The following is a 17,551-nucleotide window of genomic DNA, read 5'->3' on the forward strand; positions in this document are numbered from 1 at the left end:
TATTTTAGTATTATAATGCATTCATGTATTTTAGCCTATTTTGTCTACTAGGAGAATAGTCTGCCTTCATCCTTTTTACATTTCTTTCAAGGATAGTAAATAGCACTTTTTTTGCATTAATAAATTATAGGACACTATGAGTCCTATAATGCTTTCTAAATGCTATACTCTTTGCATACATGTAGAGTGGTCAAAAAGTTATGGAGTCATCAAAAGTGTGAAAACAGCTATATTATATTAGAAGGCAAGAACAAAAAAGTTGTAATCATATATGTGTGTGTGTGTGTGTGTGTGTGGGTGTGTGTGTGTATTTTTTAAAGGAGAAGTCAGTAAGGACTAGTTGATTTATACTATGATAAATATTCACTATAAATAATTAAAATTTCATTAGTTCTTGGATAAGCATTTAATGTGAGATGTTGATGATATTGGTGACGGTATTATGCCTATTGTTGAAACTCAACCATGAAATAGACTAAATACCTAAGGCATTATGATTTCATAAAGTTATATTTTTAAGTGAATTTAAATGTCTATTTGTATAGCTTTATTTTTTTTTTTTAGTTTGTTTGGAAGAATTCCCAGTGATCCCCCACCAATTTATAGTCCTTTCTGAGTATGATTTATAACTTGCATCTAACCAGTAAAATATTTCAAGGGTAAATGTTTTGCAGATATAATAAAACTATTTCATATCAAAAAAGAATTATCCTTTGTCTACTAAGAAACAGTCAATAATGATACTGGTCTTGGAGATCAGGAATGGGTCCTCACCCTCCTAGTGTTGAAGAAATGCTGAAGCAAGGTTAGAAAGCAAGTTTTATTTAAGAAAGGGATAGAGACAGAGTTCTACAGAAAGAAGTGGGGCCCAGAGCTGGGAGTGGGTGTTTCTTGCTCTTTTAGAGACCCCTAAAATCCCTCCTCACTAGTTCTTTCTTCTCCATGCATGTTCCTAAGGGCAGGAATGAGCAGGACAGGGGTCATTGTGTCGGGAAGTGGATCACTAGAGGTGTTAGCAATCCACCAGAAGTAAAATCCCTTAGGTTAGTGGTTAGCAACCCATTTCCTTTTCTTTGATAACCAGCCCTCATCTTCTCAAACCCTTTCACTCACTGCCAGGCCTTCTGCCCCCTGCCTCAGTTTGTTGAGGAATGTGATATTTCCTCTTTCCTCAGGCCAGGCAGGGCTGCAGGCAGATTGCTTTTGTACAAAGAAAGCATGTTGGGAGTCAGTGCAGTGGGCTCATTTTATAGAATTATCCTCAACATTGCATTCCCACCATCCTCATCTATTTGACCCCTTATTCTAACTAATGTGACCAGTTTGACAGAAATTCTAGAGGGACACAAATCTTTCTTTTGTTGGACTAGAAGAAATAAGCCATTATAGGTTCTATAGCTGTGAGAAAATGAGTATTACGAAAAGTCACATAAGCTTGAGAGAGAACTCTTAGTCTCATGAAATTGTAGTTTGGGGCAATGTTTTAATGGCAATCTTGTAAGACTTTTAGCAGAGCACATAGACAAGAAAATTAATATGTTCTTTTAAGCCACTGAGATTGTGGCAATTTATTATAAGCGAAGGACAACTGACACACTACTTAGTTGGGAAGATGATAACTTGGCTTATTAATTCTTCACATTCACCACTAGGTAATTCATGACAGGAAAGAGACTTTGTAAAGTACCAATGGTAAGTGTAACTGAGTACTCTGAGTAAGAAACTTGTAATCAGAGATATTTGTTCCTAAGGGCAGGAAGGAGCAGGACATATATAACTACCAAAGAAAGAATACTTGAAAAATAATTCACATTGGCCTAGAAATAAAAGCTTGATATAAGAATATGTAGTTCTGTATTTTAGTTATATAATGAAAAAGTACTACTGGAAGAGGATTTATGGGCACTTAGCTGATGATAATTGAAAAACTAATATATCAGGTCCAAAAGTCTATAGATTAATCAATATTTTGTAAAGTGTTAGTTGATCACAAAAGTATCCTGATTATTCTTAGGAAGATATGCAAGAAGTACAATAGTCCATTGTGGTATTCAACTTCTAAGATGCATCTTTCCTTACCCAGATCCCAAATTCCAGGTATTGTGCATCATAGGAAATATTAAAGAAAATTATTTAGATTAAAAAAATGAGATCTGCTTGATCATATCCAGAAGTATAAAAAGTATATAAAAATGTAAATAAAGTATAAAAAATGTAAAAATACATTTTTACAAATTATTTTAAAAAATAACTGAGCTAGCATTGTATAGCTGGGTTAAATGCCATTTTGGGTTGTGAATAATTATTTCTATATTTTGTTGAATTTAATTGTTAGATATATTGTTGAGGACTTTGGCATCTATGCTTATAAAGATAATTATCTTTAGTTTCCTTTCTTGTATGTCTTTTTTAGTACTAGTATTAAGTTAGTGCTATCCTCCTTGGAGTTAGGAAATGTCCACTATGCACTTATTTTTATAAATATATTGACATCAAAGACATCATTTGTTCTTTAAGTGTTTGGTAGAATTTGTCAATTAAATTATATAGGTCTTATATTAGTTCATTTTCTATTGCTATAACAAAATACTTGAAACCACACAATTAGCTAATAGCTTGCAGATTTGGAGGCTGGAAGTTCAAGATTGTGTGACGGTACCTGACTGGTCTGTGGTAAGGATCTCATGGCAGATGGTGTCACAACTGCTAAACCACGTGGGAACTAACTAGGATTCTTTAAGTGCAACATTAATCTCTTCCAAAAGTGATACCTTGTGACCTAACTTGCATGTGGCCCCATATCTTATAAATTTACCACCTCCACACTGTTCCACTGGGTACAAACCCCTCTGGCACATGAACACACTTAGGTCATATCTAAAACACAGAGGCCTGGTGCTTTCTTTTTAGGGAAGTTATTATCTATTGGTTCAATTTTGTTAGTAGAGTAAGGTTTACTAAGATTATCCATATGTGTTTGTGTGACTTTTTGTAGTTTATATCTTTCACGGCAAAGAGCTTTCACAGTCTTTGGTCTTTAAAATGCTCATGACACTGGAAGATTCCTGTTTCATCTATGACATCACTAATTTGTGAATTCTCTCTTTATTTCCTTAGTTATAACTAGAACCTAATCAATTTTACTAAATTATATTTAGAGAACAAGCTTTTAGTTTTCTTGATTTTTTGATTTTACTAATATCTGCTTTTTAATTATTTTTTCACTTGATTCAGGATTAACTTACTTTCTCTTCCTAATTTCCTAAGGTATAAATTCATATGATTGATTTTTTATATTTTTTCTTTCTATTATATGCATTAAATACTATAATAGCCTTTTACTACTGATTTCACTACGTTCCACAAATTTTCATAATAAGTTCAGTTTATATTAGTTCAAAATAGTTGTAAATTCCTCTTGAGATTTATTTATAACCCATGTCATTTAGGAGTATATCATTTAAATTCCAAATATTTTTAAAAATTTTAGCTGCCTGTCAATCTCTAGTTTAATTTTATTATGCCTTGAAACATACTTCTTATGACTTTTGTACTTTTCAATTTTTAAGGTGTATGGTGACCTAGCATGAGAACTATTTTTTCAATTTTTCAACTTTATAAGCAGTTTTTTTAGGACATAAGAGTATCATAAGTCATGGAGCATCTGGTCTTAACTATGGTTTGACTTATAAATTTTCAGCCTCATGATGGGTTTATAAAAGTATTGAATGCATTTTTCCTTACAATATTTTTGACTTATGGTACATTCATTGGGACATAACTTCCCCCAAATTCAAGGATTATTTGTATTCACATTTTTGTGCAACTAAAGTCTTGGTAAATGTTAAATCTAACCTTGAGAAAAAAATGTGTATTTTGCTCTTGTTGAAATATTTTATAAATGTCACTTACATTTATTGATTGATAGTGTTGTTCAGAACAACTATATTCTTGCTGATTTCCTGACTCCTTGATCTATCAAATTCTGTAACAGGCATATTGAATCTCTAACTTTAGCAGTGAATTCATTTATTTTTTCCTTATAGTTCTATTATTTTTTCCTCTTGTATTTTCTTTGTTCTGAAATATGTTTGATAATATAGTTTCTCCAGTTTCTCTTGATTAGTGTATCTAAATATTTTTATGAACTTATTTCACTTAGTATAATGTATCATTTCCTCAAGTATTCCAGTTGTAGCATGTTTCAGAACTTTCTTTGTCTTTAAGGCTAAATAATATTGTATTATTTATATATACACACTTATTTTTGAGTTGCATCCACTTAAAGTTATTGTTAATAATGCTGTTATGAACATGGGTGTACAAATACTTCTTCAAGATTCTGCATTCAGATCATTTGGATTTGTACCCACAAGCAGAATCTCAAGTTCACATTGTGGTTCTGGTTTAAACTTTTTAAGAAACTGATATACTGTCTCATAATTTTATATTTTGGTCCAAAGTATTCAAGAATTCCAATTCCTCTAGATCCTAGCCAAACTTGTTATATTATTTTTCATTAGCAGCCATCATAATAAATAGGAGGTTATGTCTCACTTTGATTTTGATATGCATTTCCCAGATGATAAATGATATTAAACAGCTTTTTATGTGCTTCTTGACCATTTATATGAATTCTTTGGAGAAATACCTGTTCAAGCACTTTTTTTCAGTTTTGAATTGAGTTGTGAATACATGTATAATTGAAACTATAAGGAAATGAATGGTTAAGAAAAATAAGTTGAGTAAATTAATATAATTGTAGTAATATGAAATGGAGCTAAATAATATAAATCAAGGCTTTATTTAAAAAGGAGAATAATGCTAATTATACTCTTGGGGAAGAGAAGAATAATTTTATTCAAAAGTACATATGAGAGATATAAAAGTAGGTAAATAAGATGAGATAATTTTATTCCTATCTAATGTCAACCAAGAAAAATAAATAAGAAATACACAATTGAAGATAAACATGATGGAAAAAGAATATAAATTTTAAAATGTTCATTAATAACAAGACAAAAAACACAAAATTTAAAATACTTTTCAGAAATAAAGCAGGTTAAAATGTATGCTTTAAGAAATATAGTGCCATAGCATAATTTAAATTTTTATTATCAGGTCATATTTTACTAGAAAGATGAAGGATGGATGGGTAGATTTTACAGTTGTTTTAATGGCTTATATATACATTTTAATGTGTATTTTAAGCAGAAGTTGATAATTTATAGGTTTTCATGCTTGTCTTCATTGAGTTGGAATTCACCAAAACAAACAAACAAAAAAAGGATGGATTTCCTCAGTAGTGCCCCTTGAAAGCTCTCTGGGCTACTCAACCAGGGTACGTCCAAATTCTAAATTTCCAACAGAACTCTAGCACTGTGCAAGTGTACAGAGTCTTTGATTATCCCATATTCTAGACATTTTTTTTCATGAATCAACACTGAGTCCACATATAAAGTAGTTTTAGATTTTCACGGGAACTCTGGCTTAATGAAATTTCCATTATAACTAAACAAGTATAAAATGGTCAATTATGAAAATGTGCTTAAAATTATTTGGAAGAACAAAGAAAATGCTTGGAAAAAGGTGACAATATACTACTTTGATTAAATTATCACAGGTAATTGTTTTGATTTCATAAATTGACAAACATGTATTGTGTTTTTTTTTTTTCAAATGAAGTTATTTATAGCTAGCTATTTCCTTCCTGTGGTGTATTCTTCTTTGACACTTTTGAAACACAAGGGTCCTATTTAATGAACTGCTAATGCCCACACATGAAATGGCCATGATGGTCACACAGTTAATGCCCCTGCAGAAGTGCTGACTTATATCTAGGGATCAGTGAATGCTCTGAAGGAATTCAGCTGAATGTGGTTGCAATTATAAACTAAATGATTCTTAAAGGAATAACTCTTCCATGACAAATGTGTGACAAATAACTATTCCCACACCTCTTCCAGGGCACATTATCAGCCTACAAACTCCAGCTTGATTTCTCTACTAGTTCATCCATGGGAGAATAAAGAGCCAGATTGCACCATTTAATAGCCTTCCCTTACTGGCCTTATTGCTAATGAGGGCATGTGGGATGAGACATTCCAGAAACAACTGAAGGCTTCTGATCCTTTCATTGCTAATTTATGATCTCTACTTGAATAATGTGCAAGGTTATTCACACTGTTGAAAAGTGTAGTCATTGTTCAAGGGATTACAATTTATATATCTTTAGTCACTACATGAGCCAAATGTGCAGACAGAATAAGAACTTTCAAAATTGTGACTTAATTTACTGTATACTTTCATTTTTCTTAATTCAAGTATCTGTGATACATGCAGTGAAAGTATGCAGAACATAAATCTACAGTTGAATTGATGATCAAAAAATGAACACACCTGTGTAACCACCTGTTGGGGAAATGTACTGGAAGACAGCTTTATGCCCTCACTCAATTATCACTTCTTCTTCCTCCCAAAGCTAAACTGTTCATATGTGTTATGCTTTTAAAATCTTTGTCCAAAGAGGATTATTATGTGAAAGGTATTATTTTATGTCTTGATTCTTTTGACTAACTATTTTGTTTGAGATTCATCTATTAATATAATCTTGAACTTTATGTCAGGCCATTCTTTCTTATTAGTATAAAACATTTCTTTGTGTAAACATGCCACAAAGTTTTACACATTCCACTATTGATAAACACCTGAGCTATTTTTAGTTTTGGTGCTGTTTGAAACATAATGCCATAAACTTCTAGTGCCTAACTTTTTTTTTTTTTGATGAAAGTTACATTTGTTCAACTCCAATAGATGCTGTCAGTTTTCCAAAAGAGTAGGCAGAATTTCTATATGAGAGTTTCTGCTTCCTGTGTTTATTTTTATTTTTTTTTAATTTTTAATTTTTGTTAAAGTATATAACACATGAAAGAAACTGCAAAAATCTGAAGTGTCAGCATGGGTAATAATATCAGAATATTAATAACAGTATGGATATACAGCTCCTGATTGGAAATCTGTGTGTGACATTGCAGGCCCACTCACAGGCAATTGCAAAGGCTTCTTTAGCCTTTGATGGTAAGATGTGCCACATGAAGCACACTCCGTCTACAACCAGTGCTCTGTAGTCTCTGAGGGGAGTGGTAGGCAAGGATTCCAGTAATCTTGCAAGTCTTGCTCTTTGAACATGGAACCCCTTAGCCCAGCACCTTCATTCCTAAGTTTCTTTATCTGTGGCAGTCATCTGCTTTAGGGCCCTTTGCAGATGCCTCCTTATGGGCATGGGAGCAGGAGCCCAGGGGCCATCATGAGTAGAGACATTTTTCCCCACTAGGAATGGGTGACTCAATACTCTAGACCTTCCTCCTGTATTCCCCTTGCTCCTGCCTTTACCTCCTGGTCTAAATGGGTGGAGCCTTCTGTTCAGGACCCCCTGACCAGGAAGTCAGCCCTCAATTCTGTGCTGACCTACCTGAGCTTCTACAATGAAAAAGCTGGGACAGGGTAGCCACTGCATTGTCTGGATTAGATTCTTGCTTATACCACCACAGTGACTGAGTCACTCTTTTACTTTTGACTTGTTGATTTACTCAGCTGCCACCATGCTTGACAACTCGGGGCTCTCCCAGCTCAGCTGAGCTCCGGACACAATATTTTACCAAGGCGATAAGAGAAGTACCTATATTTTAAAAGTTGCATGTGACATAAATTCACCAAATAAACCAAATACATATCAAGTTCAATCAAAGAGCCTAAAAATATAAAAATGGGCGAGGATCTACTTTTGCTCTTGAAGAGAAACATAATAAACTACCCATCACACAGAAAGCTTAGGTTTAGACAGCAGAATGCCCAGAACACAGTGTACTTTTAAAAAGAGTGGTGAACAATTTTATAATGAAGGTTTAAGACTCTTCATATGAAGGCATGTCATCTGAGCTCGGCTTTGTAAAGGATAAGATTCCGCTGATTATAAGGATGATAGGCAAGGAATTCTAATCATATAAAAGTGCACATACAAAAAATGCACAGCATTGAAAAAAGCATAATATGTTGCTGACAATGGATCTCAATGATTTTTTTTTATAGAAAGGGTGTGGGGAAAGAGGCTAAAAATGTAATGTTAGAGGTCAGATGATGGTGGGGATTTTAATAAAGGGATTAGTCTTTTTTTTTTTCCTAGAGAAAATATCAAGGATAGAAATTGATGACAACATTAATATTCATTTGATTAATTTTAGATGATTAAGTAGCTAATATTTGTGAATAAGTTCATATTCTCAACAGCATTCCCAACAGATGATTATAAATGCATCCTTTTGCCATTAATTTAGTTCAAATAACATTAAAACACACTTCCTTCCTATTTTTTACATTATAATGGAAATAGAAGCTTAAAATGGAAATTTTATATGCTTTGTATATTGTTGAGATGAATATTTCAATATAGATCTTTATCTACTTGGGACACATTTCTTTCTTCAAAGGGAATTTTTTTCTGTATTGCATTGTAATTGCTAGCACACATATTTATAGCCTAAAGTAGATTATTAAGCCAGTAACTACACAAGTATTTGGCCTTCATCTCTGTGTTGCTTTACTGCAGTCTCTAACACAAAGCCAAAAACCTTGAAGGTGCTCAGGAGGCTTGATATGCATAGGCTGGATGACAGGAGAGTGCAAACCTGCATGGCACTGGACTTTCAGTTAAGTCACTGTTCTCTCTGATTACTAGCTTCACCCCATAATTTTTATACAACTCCAGATGATTTCATCTACAAATAAACTTTGCCATTCTTAACTCTTCAGTGGGATACTTTCAACCCTTGCTCATATTCAAACCCCCTTCCACAAATATCTATTTATAGATAGCTTCTGAAACAAATAATATCAAATCACAGCAAAATGCCAGTTTCTGACAAGGAAGAAAGGTCACATGCCTTTATTTTCTGTTGTTCAGGTTGATCCTACTTGATTGCTTTGCAAGATCCAGTAATAGGATTATGGTCTCATATTTTGAAGCATGCATTCCTATTAATCATGCATTTAATATTTACTGAGTATCAACTATGTCTAAGGCAATGTTTTAGGTGCTGAGGAGGGGAAAAGCACAAAGACAAGAAAAAATTACTTTTTCATGCTGTAGAGAGAGCTTAACCTTCCCCAACTTTGGCTTCTTTCAAAGAAATCTTACCTTTGAAATGGTTTCTTTCACTTTATGGAGTGATATATAGTTTGGGCCATTATTTACCAGGAGATTATTATCATTAATTGTATAAATATGCATCTAATGACAAGTTAGGTTTCATTGCTGCTCTCACTGTTGAATCATATAGAGTTAATTTAATGGGAGGAATAATTTTAAGGCAGCAGGTAAACACCAAATAGCTTCTATTCTGTCAATAATTAATTATTTAAAAGTTCTAAATAGAAAATGTTTTTTTCCCTAAAATATGCTAAGCCTTTTCAAAATTGCTTATGTGAATTACTTTTCAGATGTAAAATCTTAATATTTCTCATAAAGTGCCAAGGAAGTATGCTGATGAGTATGAAATTCAAAAGTTATTTGGAATTTGGTGTTCAGGAGGTAATTATGTGCTGAGTGCATTGAACTCTAAATTGGAGATGGGCACATCTGTGTGGATTCACAGAAAAGAATTAAAGTCTTGAAAATAAACTCATCATCCTCTATCAATAACCAGAAATATCCCTTCTTTAAATCTGATACTCCCTGACATTCTCTTGCATGAATGTGTTGAAATCAGATAAATCTTTAGGCTATTTATTTTGAACTATTGGATTTCAGAGTATTGCTTCAGATTTCAGGTTTTTTTTAATCCTTAGTTTCTTTTTCATCAGAATGTTATTTTCAAGAAAAAATATATGCATGCATTGCTCTATGGAATTTTTCACAGAAGTTGAATATTACATGAACATTTTTAGACCAATAAGGCTATGGATAAGAAAACATAATGGGATACTTTTCCCTTTAGAAATGAAGAAAATTGATTTGAAGAAAAGTCAAGGTTTAAGGAATGTCTGATATTGTAGGATTGTTGGTTTAAATGTGAAACAAACAAACAAACAACAACAGAAACATTAACACTTAAGACCTACATATATGCCAGAGCATTAGTAGACCTCTGCTAGTACTCAAGTATTTTTTTTTAATTTTTGATCTTGACATATTATACATTTGAATCAAATGGGGTATAATTTCTCATTTTTCTGAGTGTACAGGTTGCAGAATCACATTAGTTATACAGACACATATATACATATAGCAATACTAGTGTCTATTTTATTCTGCTGACCTTCCTATCCCCCAGTCCCCTCCCCTCCCCTCCCATCACTTCTCTCTACCCAATCTAATGTGACACACTTCTTTTTTTTTTCCCTCACATCATCACACATGTATTTTGTATAACGATGAGGGTCTCCTTCCATCTTCTGTGCAATTCCCCTTCTCCCTCCCATTTCCTCCCACCTCTCTTCCCTATTTAGTGCTAATCTTCTTCTCATGCTCTTCTTCCCTACCCCATTTTGAGTCAAGTATACTGAGAATAGCAAAAGTTAATAATGAGTTAGCACTAGAAGAATTTTGTTTGCTTGTTTTTCAAGTAATAGCCAATCAGGTTAACAGGAAGTTAACCACTTTATTTTTCCCCCAAATGCTGGGCTGTTTGTCTACTTAATATACAGTTCTATTCTAACATGTATAGTTCTTGATATTTATAATAAATACTATGAAAACTTGCAAGGAGTTTCTACAGTGTTTTCTTTTCCTTTATTTTTTTATTTCATTTTTAAATTCAGAGTCTACTGGGACAAAGCATCATTGTGAATTTTTGTGTTCTTAAGTTGTTCTTTTGGATACTTACATTAAATAATTTTAGGATTTTATAAAGTTTAATTTGCTTTTACTTTAAGGTATGATAACTATCTATGTCAATTTGCTATGAAGCTGACTTTGAGACAGATTAGCATGAAGGAACCATGCTGTGGAAAGCATCCAGGAAAGACACTTGTATAGATTGCAAGAGTCAGTGTGAGGCCAAGGGATATGTTAAATTGTAATGTGATCACAACAAAGACCTCAGATGACTGAGAGAAAAGTCTGGAGCTAGAATGGACATCCACATTAGTCCCAAATTTGATGAAGGGGGCTAAATCTTAATACTCTTCACCAACAGTTACTGGACATGAGCTGCTCCTGAGAATGCCACATGTCATTTGTGAAATGGCTTTCTTCATTTTAGGGACCTTTCCAGAGGGTTAATCAGCTATGAGATGTCAATAATCAACACTTTCAGCAGCTGGGGAAATGAATGCTTTAATCCTGAAGGAGAAGGAGATGGGTTTTCTAGGAACCATAATACCACTCCAATCCATCCCTAGGCCACTTAATTCCACTTTGCTCATCTTTTCTCACATAATTTCTTAGAACAGTTCTTTCTCGATTCTAACATGACATTGATTTGAAGGGACAAAATTTAGCAGCCCTTAACAATGCAGCTAGTTTCATGATCCCTACAGATTTCATCATTTATCTTCTCTATGATATAATTGTTTCTCCTTACCTTTGGATAGCCTCTCTGCTTGGGCAACCCAGACACTCATCCCTGAGGGGCCTGAAACCTTGTGTGTCAGTTATCAGTTTATTCCCTTTTAGTTAAAATACACTCTTCGGTATATGCTTGGTAATAAGCAAATAAATTCTTGTAAGTATCTCTTCTTTAAAGGGAACATGGAGTTAAGTTTTCTTAGGAGAGTACACTAAAGGGATTTGTAAGAGGAAAAAAAGGTCTCCTACTGTGCCTAGTGCTGGTTGGGGATAGGGCGCATGGGTATTAAGACAACCAATGTTGCTTGTCTGAGTTAGGAACCCAGGATAATGTTCCTCTGCAACCTTTCTACCAGCATTGGCCTGATGTGAACTTTCTGAAGCTCTCTTGAAACAGAAACCCAAATCCCTGCATGATTCACCTATTCTGAAGACCTCCTGCCTGGACAGTACCTATGCTTCTTTGTTAAGCACCCATGTGACCTGATTGCTCTGAAAGACTCCTGCTCCCCTAGCTCCAGGCTCCTATTGCACACCCAGACCACCATCATTAATCACCTGCCTCCTTATGGGGGCTCCACTTCCCTTATGGAAACTCTACTTCAGCTCTAACTTAAACCTAACTGGAGAACAATTCTTCTCTCTGGGAGTCTGAATCATACCTTATCCAATGAGGTCAGAGCCCTTGCATGTTTATTCTTCCTTGTGTATTCTGTGACAGCCCAGAATATCATGTTGAATATCCTCATATCCTTGTATCCTGTGGTTACTCTTTCATCATTGTTAATAATTCTCCAAATACAACTAATCCTGCTTAACCCATTGCACAGCTTCTGCTTCCTGATTGGACTTAGACAGCTACATGCTGGTCACCATACATTCTTCAGATCTTCCCTGTCCTCATTGTATAATGCTATTTCTGTATCTTATTGATGATGAGAGTCAAGCATTTCACTGCTTATAACCCAAAACCTCTAAATCCACAGAGATCTAAGTTGCAAGGATGAGGAGTACAAATCTTTTAAGCTGATTACTAAGATTGATAGTAAGGACACTCTTGTGTCTACTGCTAGGCCCTAAGCCTGTTGTGTTCTGTCTTAGTGGACATAGCACCATATCATGGTCATGGATGTATAATGTACACTGAAACTTGTATGCTGGTGACCAGTTCATGAGGGGTAATATCTCTAAGCTGACACTTTGCCTGTTTCCTTTATAGGCCATAATCACTGCTCCATGAGGCCAGCAACCTTTAAGTAGCACAATATGAGTTAAAGTCAGTGAAGTCTATTGTCATGCATTTACTGTTTTGCCTGCTTTGTTGTCAAGTGATTTTCCTAAACCCACAGAAAAATTATGCAGAATATCTATGTCAACGGATCACATGCTTTAGCATGTGATATTGATTATGAACATATGGTCTCAAAGTGGAAACCTATACTGTGAATATGTATCAGTTAGGGTAAAATAAACTACTACCACTTTTAGTGGTCTAAGGAGTTCCTTGTAGTCACCATCATCAAATGGTTGCTAAGTCTCCTTAGAAATTGGTACTATATTGGGGACTCAACATTGATCTTTGTTTCTAGTAAATATTACATTTCTGAATGAAAGCAGATAGATCTTTCTTGAAGAGTAGAGACTCCTGTATAAGTTACAAATTATGCTAGTAATAGGTCCTAGGGCCACTGACCATAAGCAAGTCATTCTCTTTACTTGGTTGTTTAGGTACCTTTTCTATTATGGATAAAATGGACATCTAGAACACCTACTTACACAGCTTATTTGTGTCTTCTAACCCAAATCATTCCTGATTCTAGATGTGTCCTTTGCATCTTATGATGATTCTCTGATGAACTTGCATTCTGTTATGACTTGGGGGTCTTGTCAAAACTTATGTCATGCTGAACAATTTTGATCACATGGTCCCTTGAGGTTTCATCTAAAGATACTCCATTTCTATCAGACCCCAATAATACACTAGGATTTTTTTTCTTTTTCTTTTTTAGTACAATTCTCCAATAGAAATTCCAGGGTCTTTCTCCAGAGCCCTGAAAGTCCACAGTATATTTCTTCCATGTGGCATTGCCATTAATTCCTCATTGTATTTTGTTCTACCATAGATACAGGGTATTCTATAGCATTAGTGGTATCTTATGGCCCAAGAATTAAAGCCTCAACTTTCTGAGGAATTCTTTACTACTTCAGGTCCCAGTCATAGAGATGAGGATTTCATACTAGCAGTTTAGGTACCAATTGCCTGTACAATAGTGGGAGTTGGTAAACTTCAAGGATGAAATTGCCCCCATACACATAGTGGAGTTTATTGGATAAAATAGCAGTTTTGCCACTTGTGAGATAGTCTGTCTTCAATAGCCATCCTTTTATCATACAATAATATTTTATGCTTATATTAATAATGTCAAATTTGTAATAACTAGATGCTTTAATTTCCAGCTATTACATTATATATCTCAGCCAATATCAATACATTACAAATGTCTCTTGTAAACTATGACATACTTACAAAAGAGTACATTTAAAGAATACATACAGTTTAAATATAATTAAGAAGACATACTTAGTACAAAATTTTATCACATTTCTTTAATCCTGAAACATAGTTCACAGTACTGATATTTGCATTAATTGTGTTTTTGATGTCTTCAGAATTATCTCCTGTATATTTATCATAATAATGCACACTACTTGTTTTCTTTTAAGTTCTATAGAAATAGAATTGTGTAGCACATTTTAAAGACAATGCTAACTCCAGTGATAAATAAATCCTAAAATATTTAATGGATAAACATTATTTCTTGTTAATTAATTCTAAGCATTTCTGATTGACATGACTCTCTTTTAAGCAATTCTACATGGAACCCAGGTTCTTTGTGTTATATAGTTCTGCCATCTTAAAAATGTATGGTCAATATCAATATGTTTATTTACTTTAAGTAAAGGAGATGATGAAGGAGGATCAAATGTAGTAGCTTTTTAAGGGCTAGTCCTAGAAGTGGTACAGATTAATTTTTTTCCAGTTCCACTGACTGAAACTTATTTACACATTTATTTTCTCAAGGAAACTTGAAAAAAAAAACAAAGGAAAAGGAGAAAGGGGATAAGACTTAGAAGGTCTCAGCAGTCACATATCAAGAAATTGAGTCAGATTCCTTATTCCAACTCTTTCTTGTTGCTTGGATGATGACTGAAGTGTGTCATGGTCTATTTAGCTGAATTTTAATGTAAAGTCAGCCTTCTGTATCTGTGAGTTGTGAATCCATGGGTTCAATCAACCACAGATCAAAGATATTCAAAAACATTTATCTGTATTGAACACTTACAGACTTTTCTTGTAAGTATTTCCTAAACAATATATCATGACAACTATTTACATAGCATTTGAACTGCATGAGTTATTATAAGTACCTAAGGTACTAGTACCTCTAGAGATCATTTAAAGTGAACTAGAAGATGTGTACCAGTTATATCTATATATAGATATGTGCCACATAATGACATTTTAGTGATGGACTATGTATATGTCAGTGGTTCTAAAATATTATATCACTTACTGATGTTGTCACTGTCTTAGTTTAAATACATTCTATGATGTTTGCACAGCTATGGAAGTTCCTGACAAGATACTTCGCATGATGTGTTTCATCATTGAGCCACATGTGATTGTACTACCCTATTTTAAATAAGAGCCTGTAACATCTACAGATTTTGGTATTTGGGGGAATGGAGTGTACTTGAACCAGTTTTCCACTGATATTGGATGACAGCTGTATTTCAATGAGCCAGTGTGTTACTCTATGAGGCAAATAAGGAAGAAAGTTTATTTGAATGGCATATTAAAGAGCCCAACATTTCATATTCTGAGACGTGAAATGAGTGAGATGGCCACTCTTGATAGTGTTTGGAGCCATGAAATATACAAAGAGTTTCCTGGTGAGATCTGCTATTGTGTTCTTAGTGTGTTAGGACAGGTGTTACCTTGATTTATCTTTCAAGAATCTGTGAAGAATAATTCCTAGAGTTCCATATTATTTTACTCTGTAATAATATTCCGATGAGTGTGGTTGTTGACCAGGCATCTAGTACAAATATTTCAGGCCAAAACTGGTCCAATTGTGCTGGGTCTTTAGTGCTGTCATGCACCAGAGACTGGCTTTTTAGAAACAAAAAACAATAGTTATCCAGTAAACTCCACTATGTGTATGGGGGCAATTCCATCCTTGAAGTTTACCAACTCCCACTATTGTACAGGCAGTGGATTCCAAGCAGTTCCTTAGGTAGTCAGATTATCCAGGAGAAAAGGAAATTTCTTCAGAAACGTGGCATCCAACAAAACACTGCAAACAAAGAAATTCATCCCCTTTTATAGATGGGATATGCCAGAAGGTTCAAGATTATCTTCATCACGTAGCAACAGGTCCTGAGATGCAATACTGAGTTTTTAGATGATGCTTCCATGATGAAAAATATGGTGGGCCACTGGACATGGAGGTCTATGATTTCAGGACTTGTGATATTCTCTTAAACCAACAGAGCTCAGCATGTGGCCAGCAATTCCTACTCTGATGTTGTATACTGCAGGGCCACTGAGGTCAATTCCTTGATTAAGAAATCCATTAGCAACATTTTGGTATAGATACATGCACAAAGTCTACAAAAGACATGCAATTAGTTTTCTGTGCCTCTTACATCAGAGGGTTTCTGAGGGGACTAGTGAGATGATCTGTTAGTTTGAAATTTAATATTCTAGAGCCCTTTGTTCAAGGGAGTTCCAGGCAAAGTGGTACAATTGGTTCTCAACAGTGTAAATGAGGAACATGTGGCCTCTGGGGCTCATAAAGGCTTAAAAATTGGCATGCTTATTTTACCACTGTAGCTTCTGAGCAAGTCAATACCTGTTTCTTGATACTGTCAGGATGGATCACCCTGTAGTTTGCTAAATGACTTTCAGAAACTTATTATAAGTAGAGGGTCTTGTACTATGTATAGTGTGATGGCTCAGTGCCTTTTTAGGAGCTCCTTGGTGAGTACGTGTATGTTCTGAATGAGAGTGCCAAATGAGTGACATTAGAGAATTACACCATCACATAATGTCTTATCCAGGCTCTAGAAGAAAACTGGATATAATTAAGAACTTTGAATGAAAAGGCTGTGGTGTGAACAGGAAGGCTGCTGAGATAACCCTATGGGTATCAATAGAGTAAATAATCTGTTGATAGAGATAATCAGCAAAACATATTAACCTGACCTCTAATAACCAAGTATGTACAAAGTGCTGACTGGATTGAGTCAGCAATTTGCATAACATTGGATATGGGGACATTAGTCGATGGGAGCACAGCATTAAGATTTCAGTCAACCACTGTGGCATTAAGATTTTTGTAATCCACCATGAAGCATCACTGATTATTTCTAAGCTTAAGGACATGGCAAATTGGACTGTTAAATGGAGGAGCCATGGTGGGGTTTAATTACTTGTTCTCTATCTAGGCCTTTCATGATAAGATTCAATTCTTGAAAGTCCTGTTTAAATTTACATTGGGTTTATTAACAATTTTAATTTAAGAAATTATCCTTGGAACCCATTTTTGTCATGCCAATTTATAAGAGTCAAAGACTTGATTTATTTTCACTTTATTACTCATTGGATCAGTGTTCATATCCCCTGTGGGATACTTAAGGGAGTATAAGATGTGACCCTAGGGAACTTAGCAGGGGAGTAGCTGAGATCAAGCATACTTATCTGTCCTTTATGTGTTATAATTCCTCTAAGATTATAGGCAGTATCTTGTTCAAATTTATGGGGTCCCTTGGTATAAATGTAATTTCAGCCACTGTATTGATTAAGCCCATGAAGTTTTGCCAGTGGATGTACTTCAGCAGATGTTGACATAAAATGTACAACCTATGTTGTAAAGGTGGGAGCGAGGAGAGGGGGAAACAGCTAATTGTGACCTTTTTATCTTT

The sequence above is a fragment of the Spermophilus citellus genome (genome assembly GCF_964194105.1).
Source record: "Spermophilus citellus genome assembly, chromosome: 6".
NCBI lineage: Eukaryota > Metazoa > Chordata > Mammalia > Rodentia > Sciuridae > Spermophilus > Spermophilus citellus.